The sequence below is a fragment of the Trachymyrmex septentrionalis genome, unplaced genomic scaffold (assembly GCF_001594115.1).
Source record: "Trachymyrmex septentrionalis isolate Tsep2-gDNA-1 unplaced genomic scaffold, Tsep1.0 scaffold373, whole genome shotgun sequence".
NCBI lineage: Eukaryota > Metazoa > Arthropoda > Insecta > Hymenoptera > Formicidae > Trachymyrmex > Trachymyrmex septentrionalis.
In genome coordinates this window covers 52,353-59,386 of record NW_017305540.1, presented here as the reverse complement: position 1 = coordinate 59,386, position 7,034 = coordinate 52,353, and positions in this window count along the sequence as shown.

The following is a 7,034-nucleotide window of genomic DNA, read 5'->3' as shown; positions in this document are numbered from 1 at the left end:
TGGTATCGCAAGCGGGCCTATTTATAAAGCCGCGTAGAGCGAAATCACTCAGTAATCAAAATGTTTCTCGTCGTGTCGGACAATCTGTACAGTTTAACTTCAAAAGAGCTGGAATATATTGTACTGCTGCGAGAGTTCGAAAATTTTATAGATATGTTGTAGGATAGATTATAATAACAAATAGGCCTGATATTTTTAATATTATTATTTAGTAATTCTTCCCTCCGTTTCGACAACAGCCAGCTACACTTTGAATTAATTCTACTACTTTCACGCAAAAAGAAAAGATATGAAGATTTCCCCTATTTATCAAAAAAGGCGTCGCAAATATGGATAAGAAGGCAACGGGAAATAGTATATGCAAGTCGGAAAAGCTGTATCCGAGTGGAATCTATTTTTCATTTGAAAGCTTCAATAATACTATTATAGTTAAAACTAAAAGTGACTCACTATGTCTGATATTGACTGGCCAAAAAGTGTCGAGAATTGATTTTTAAATAATTCATAATAATTTTTACGATATACAATAGTTTGTGATTTGTGATCAGAGTGAGCATCCTTATTTTCGGGATAATTAATTATAATCTTAAGGTTTTAGATAAATGAGTTTTTCATATTCTCTATTTCAATATTTCTATTATTTCCTTTTTTTCTTTCGTTCATTTTTCTTTTTTCTTTTTTTTCACTCTTTTTGGGTTTAATTCTGACATTTAAATTCTTGAGATAGGAGAGCTCACCATGACAGGATAATTTTTTTTCACAATTTATATGTATATGTATGTTAGTTTGTATTGTCTCTGAGGAGAGCTCAAAAGTGAACCGAAACATGTAAGAGCGTTTTAGTGAATAAAGAAGTTTCACACTTCATTGATATATTATTTGCGCGACGTCTTCTGCACTTGACTTCTACTGCCCGCATCTTTTCCAGTTCTTAAATTTATTAATGTTAAAATATAGACGTACTCAAATTATTTGGATTAAAGGGATATCCTGGAGTGCCCTATATTATTGGGAATATAAATAAGTTTCCGCCGTTTGACGAATAATAGTGCTACCAGTTAAAATTGTCAGCTGTAAAACGTCATATCGTAAGGTTGGACATCTGGCAAGAACATAAGCTTGAAATATTAGCGATTTTGTATCAGCATCTTATATCTTTTTTCGTGCGAAAATGTCGAGTTTTGAGCCGAATAAGCATCATTTGCGGGAGCTTTTGATTTACTTCTTTAATTTGAAGAAATCTGCAGCTGAGGCGCATCGATTGCTTGTAGAAGCATATGGTGAGGCTGGCTTAAGTGAGAGAAGTTGCCGTGAGTGGTTTCAAAAGTTTAAGAACGATGAATTTGACGTTGAAGACAAAGAACGTAGCGGAAGGCCGAAAGTGTACGAAGACGCGGAATTGGAAGCATTATTGATATATATTGGATGAAGATTCGCGCCAAACGCAAGAAGCACTTGCACTTACATTAGGAGTGACTCAACCAGCAATTTCACATCGCTTAAAATCGTTGGGAATGATTCAAAAGCAAGGAAATTGGGTTCCATATGAACTGAAGCCGAGAAACGTTGAACGCCGATTTTTCACATGTGAAATGCTGCTTGCCAGGCATAAACGAAAAGGTTTTTTGCACCGTGTAGTCACTGGTGATGAAAAATGGATCCACTACGATAACCCAAAGAAGAAGAAATCATGGGGACCACTTGGCCATGCTTCAACATCGACAGCCAAGCCGAACATTCATGGGAAAAAGCTCATGTTGTGTATTTGGTGGGATCAGCTAGGTGTCGTTTATTATGAGTTGCTCAAACCGAACGAAACCATTACTGGGGCTCTCTACCGAACACAATTGATGAGATTGAGCCGAGCACTCAAGGAAAAACGCGCCCACTACTACTCCAGACACGACAAAGTTATTCTTCTGCATGATAATGCTCGTCCACATGTTGCGGCGCCGGTCAAAACCTACTTGGAAACACTCAATTGGGAAGTTTTACCCCACCAGTTGTATTCACCAGACATTGCTCCTTCTGATTACTACTTGTTTCGATCGATGGCGCATGGCCTGTCTGAGAAACACTTCACATCATGTGAAGATACCAAAAATTGGGTCGATTCGTGGATAGCTTCAAAAGATGAAGCGTTTTTCCGACGCGGTATCCGTATGCTGCCAGAAAGATGGGAAAAAGTAGTGGCTAGCGATGGACAATACTTCGAATAAAACATTAGGTACCGTTCTTTCACAATAAATGCCCAATTTTTGATAAAAAACGGCGGAAACTTATTTATACTCTTAATATGTTTCGTTTCCTCGGAGTACTGGAAGTTGTTCGTAGCACTCGAAGGTCCGAGCTAACATTACCTCTACTGGTACACATTTTACAATGTGAATTACCTCTCCGGCCAAAAGTGCTATATCCAGGTCCTTTTATAAAGTGATATGCAAAAATGTCAGACTATTGCTAACGAGTTTTGCATCATCTGGTACTTGAGTTGACATTGTTATAATAATATATTTCTATATAGCTGGTTTATTTGAGTACGTATATGCCTTTCCACGAATTTCGAATTTATGTATGTGAAAAGGTTGAGGTTTACTGACACAAAGCCAGATATTCTAAAGACTTCGGCTTCCAGTTAGATCTAAAAAATTATTAATTTCGGATGTTCGGTTCTGATGTCTGATGTATTTCCACAAACGGAATATTTTCCAATGCTTGTCAAAAAATCATGTTCGGCGTGGTTAACGAGTAGTGTTTGAGAGCGTTCATTAGTAGGAATCAAATATTTTATTAGCGTGTTCAGTATACTATACAACACGCCATAATCTGAGAATTTACATAACTGAGAATTGATCAGCTGGTACGGGTTTCCAAAAGATTTCTCCTCCTTTTATATCAGTGCAACGAGTGCATTTAATTCGCAGGTTACGCCTGATCTGAGGTGTACGCGGTTTGTATTTATTCGTACGTTGGCGATATAATCTTTCAAGGTAATTTTGACGCTGCCTAATACGATAACATTTCCCCAAGTTTCATAAAGATCGGAATAAGTGCCACCGGTACATTCTCCATCATGGTCGACATGGCTGGCTAAAACTATCGGGCGCAAAGCTGTCTGATTTGATATCAATCCTGTTATACGATTGCCTGCTATTTCGAAACTTTCATAAGTATGCATGAGTTTACATGTTTCTCGAGACACATCGGCTATGTATGAAAATTGTCCATTATGTACGTCCAGAGTATGGGAAAACATTCCATATCTTCTTATAGTATCTATTTCAAGTTTGCGTTGTATCACTCTTACAGCTTTAAAGTCGTTGAGTTGAAGCAATTGTATATAAACCTTAATGGAATTTACTATTTGTTGTGGAATGTCGCATTCTTCGACATTTACTAATGATAAGGTTGTTAAATTTGCAGATGTGGAGTCATAGTCATAGCTTATTATTCCGTAAGTTTCTGGGATCCATATTACTAGTATAAATAGAGTAGTTATTCCTTTGATGCAACGATCCATTATCTAAAATGTTGATTTAATCTTTTTAATTGTTTGTTTAATTATTGCGAGCTGGGTTAATGTGAGAAATTTGCAAGCGGTTGGGATGAACTATGCGATTATTTTTCTTTATTCTTATTTTAATATTGTTTCTGTTTAATATTTCTAGGATTTTGTGTGGGCCTGTGTATTGATCTCCAAATTTTCCAGGCTTCGGTCCTTTTAATAAAAATACCTGATCTCCAGGCTTAAAGATCTGCGGATCAATTTTCTTATCGTAATGTTTCTTTGATTTTTCCTTAGCTTCAATGACATTCTCACGAGCATTTGCCGTAGTGGGAGTTGCGTGACAAGATTTATTAAATAATCATTGTAATTAGATAATTTGTCATTCGGTGCTAAAGGTTCGTTTGAAGGTATTCGAGCTATTTTTCCGAATATTAATTCGTACGGAGTGTGTTTTATTGCCTCATGTACGTTAGTATTGTAATTGAACATTGCAAGGCTGATCTATCTATCCCATTGTTTTTGTGAATTTGCATATTGTTTCAAATATTCGCCCAAAGCATGATGCGATCTTTCTAATGATCCATTCGATTGTGAATGAAAAGCGGTTGTGCGGAATTTGCGTATTCTGAAAATTTTTGCAACTTTTTTTATTAATTCGCTGATGAAATTTCTTCCTTGATCGGTTAACATAGCTTTTGGTGCTCCTAATACGCAAATGAATCTATCTACAAAAGTTTCTGCTATTGTTTCGGAAGTCTAATCTGGCAGTGGTATTCCCATGCAAAATTAATTGATCTTGCAAGATTAAAATATATTCATTACCCCTTTCTGTTTTTGGCAGAGGTTCTACAATATCCATTGTTACCTTGTCGAAGAAAGCTCCTGGCGTATCGGTGATTATCATTGGTTATTTAGTTTTGACTCTTACTAATTTTTTCAATTGGCATTGCAAACATTGTTGAATATTGTTGAATATCGGATTTTAGATTTTCCCAATAATAATTGTGTTTTATTCTGTGATCTTTGCCTCGATGCCCTCCAGTAGACGAGCAATGCATTTCGCCGATTATAATACACTGGGCAACAAAATTAACGCAACACTGTTTCACTCTGCAAAAATAAGCAAATTTCAAGATACAATAACTTCGTCAAAAATTGTCGTATCGGGATGTTTAAAAAAGCATTTTACAGATTGAAACCTGTACTTTTCAGATCACTACTTAAAAAAACAGTCTCATGGAGATTTTATGAAGTTATACAAACATAAATGAAGATATATCAGATTTCAAAATTTTTTATGAAATTTGCGGAGTTCCACGGAGTGGAATAAAAATTGTATACAAATGCGATTTACATTTAATGCGATACACATTATTCGAAAGAGCGAATCTTTATCTATAATTTGCTTTTTTACGAAGTTCCGTACGATTTTTCTTCATCGAGTTATTCAACATTGAAGCAAAAGGGCCATTTTTGTTTCAACGTTGAATAACTCGATGAAAAAAAATCGTATGGAGTTTCATAAAAAAACAAATTAAAAGTAAAGATTTGCTCTTTCGAATGATGTAAATCGCAATTGTATACAAATTTTAATCCATTCCGTGGAACTTCGCAAATTTCGTAAAAAATTTTCAGATTTGATCTTCATTTATGTTTGTATTATAACTTCATAAAATCTCCATGAGATCGTTTTTTTAAGAAATGATCTGAAAAGTAGAGGTTTCAATCTATAAAATGCTTTTTAAACATCCCGATATGATAATTTTTGACGAAGTTATTGTATCTTGAAATTTGCTTGCAGCTATTGAACAAAATTAGAGTTACTTATCATAAAATCAGCATAAAAAAAAATCAAATTCAAATTTCACATATCTCCACGACGAATGGTCGCGAAGCGATGTACGAAAAAAGATTTTAAAGCAGTAACTTTTTTAATTGTAAGTAAAGTTTAATATTTTTTCTTTAAAATGATTTTTTATCATTATGCTATAATTTTTTTCATTAAGTGATGTAAAGTGAGTAGCGCATTATGTAGTCTTTTTTCTAAAAATTTCTAAAAAATTTGCCGCCGGTATTAGCATTACCCGAGGTGTACCACGGGGAGGTTACACGGTCGGACTTACATCTCATGTGCGTGTGCGTGTGCGTGTGCGTGTGCGTGTGCGTGTGAGTGTGCGTGTGCGTGTGTGTGTGTTGGGGGAAGTGCGTGAATGATATTTACACTTCAAAATCTCGTATTTCCGCCTCGTCTTCGAATGACTTCTTGCAAACGCTCACGCACATTGATAAAAGATCTAATTGCGGCTTGAGGTATTTCCCACCATATTCGATGCAATACTGCATCTAGTTCTTAGAGATTCGTATGAGGTTTTTCCAAATTGCGTACCCTTCTTCCTATCATGTCCCATACGTGTTCGATGGGATTTAAATCCGAGCTCATTGGTGGATGTGCAAAAATGGCCCTCTTGTTTCAATGTTGAATAATTCAATGAAGAAAAATCGTACAGAACTTCGTAAAACAGCAAATTATAGATAAAGATTCGCTCTTTTGAATAATCTTTTGTAAATCACATTTGTATACAATTTTTATTCCACTCCATGGAACTCCGCAAATTTCATAAAAAATTTTGAAATCTGATATATCTTCATTTATGTTTGTGTAACTTCATAAAATCTCCATGAGACCGTTTTTTTAAGTAGTGATCTGAAAAGTAGAGGTTTCAATCTGTAAAATACTTTTTTTAAACATCCCGATATAACAATTTTTTGACGAAGTTATTGTCTTGAAATTTGCCTATTTTTGCAGAGTGAAACAGTGTTGCGTTAATTTTGTTGCCCAGTGTAGATCGAAGATCTTTAGGTGGATATTTGATTAATTCATTGCATATTATTAATTTAGTTGTTGAATTGACGAAAGCTAATTGTAACAAAGATTTGATATTATTCCATGGTACGTCATTAACAAAATTGATTGAGACATGGTACGTCTTTGCGATATTAATGGTTTCTAATTTTAATTTTTCAACGATGATTCGTAAATCTTTTACCGTAGAAATTTGAGATAGTGTCATCGTCGGACCTTCATGTTGCCCTTCGCTAACAGGCAAAGCAACATGGTAATGCTTTTTATAAAGGGTGTCTCAAAATGATCTGACATTTTAAATTGCGCGCCATTTTTTTTGCAGCGAACGTAACGTACTAATCTTTAACAACTGGCATCAGGAAGTATTGAGGTTTAGTCATGGAGAATTACACGATCGAGCAACGCATAGAAATTGTGAAAATCCACTACAAATATGGTGAACATTTTGCAGAGACGGTTCGAAAAGTCCGCACGTCTTTTGGTCATCATAACGCACCATCTCGCAATACTGTGGTGAATTTAATAGAAAAATTTGAGGTTAGTGGCTCACTTTTAACCGCGAAAAGCAGTGGCCGTTCTCGTACTGGTCGGTCGAATAAAAACATAGCCACAGTGAGTGCGAGTGTTGACGAAAGTCCTTCCACCTCGATTCGCCATCGTGCT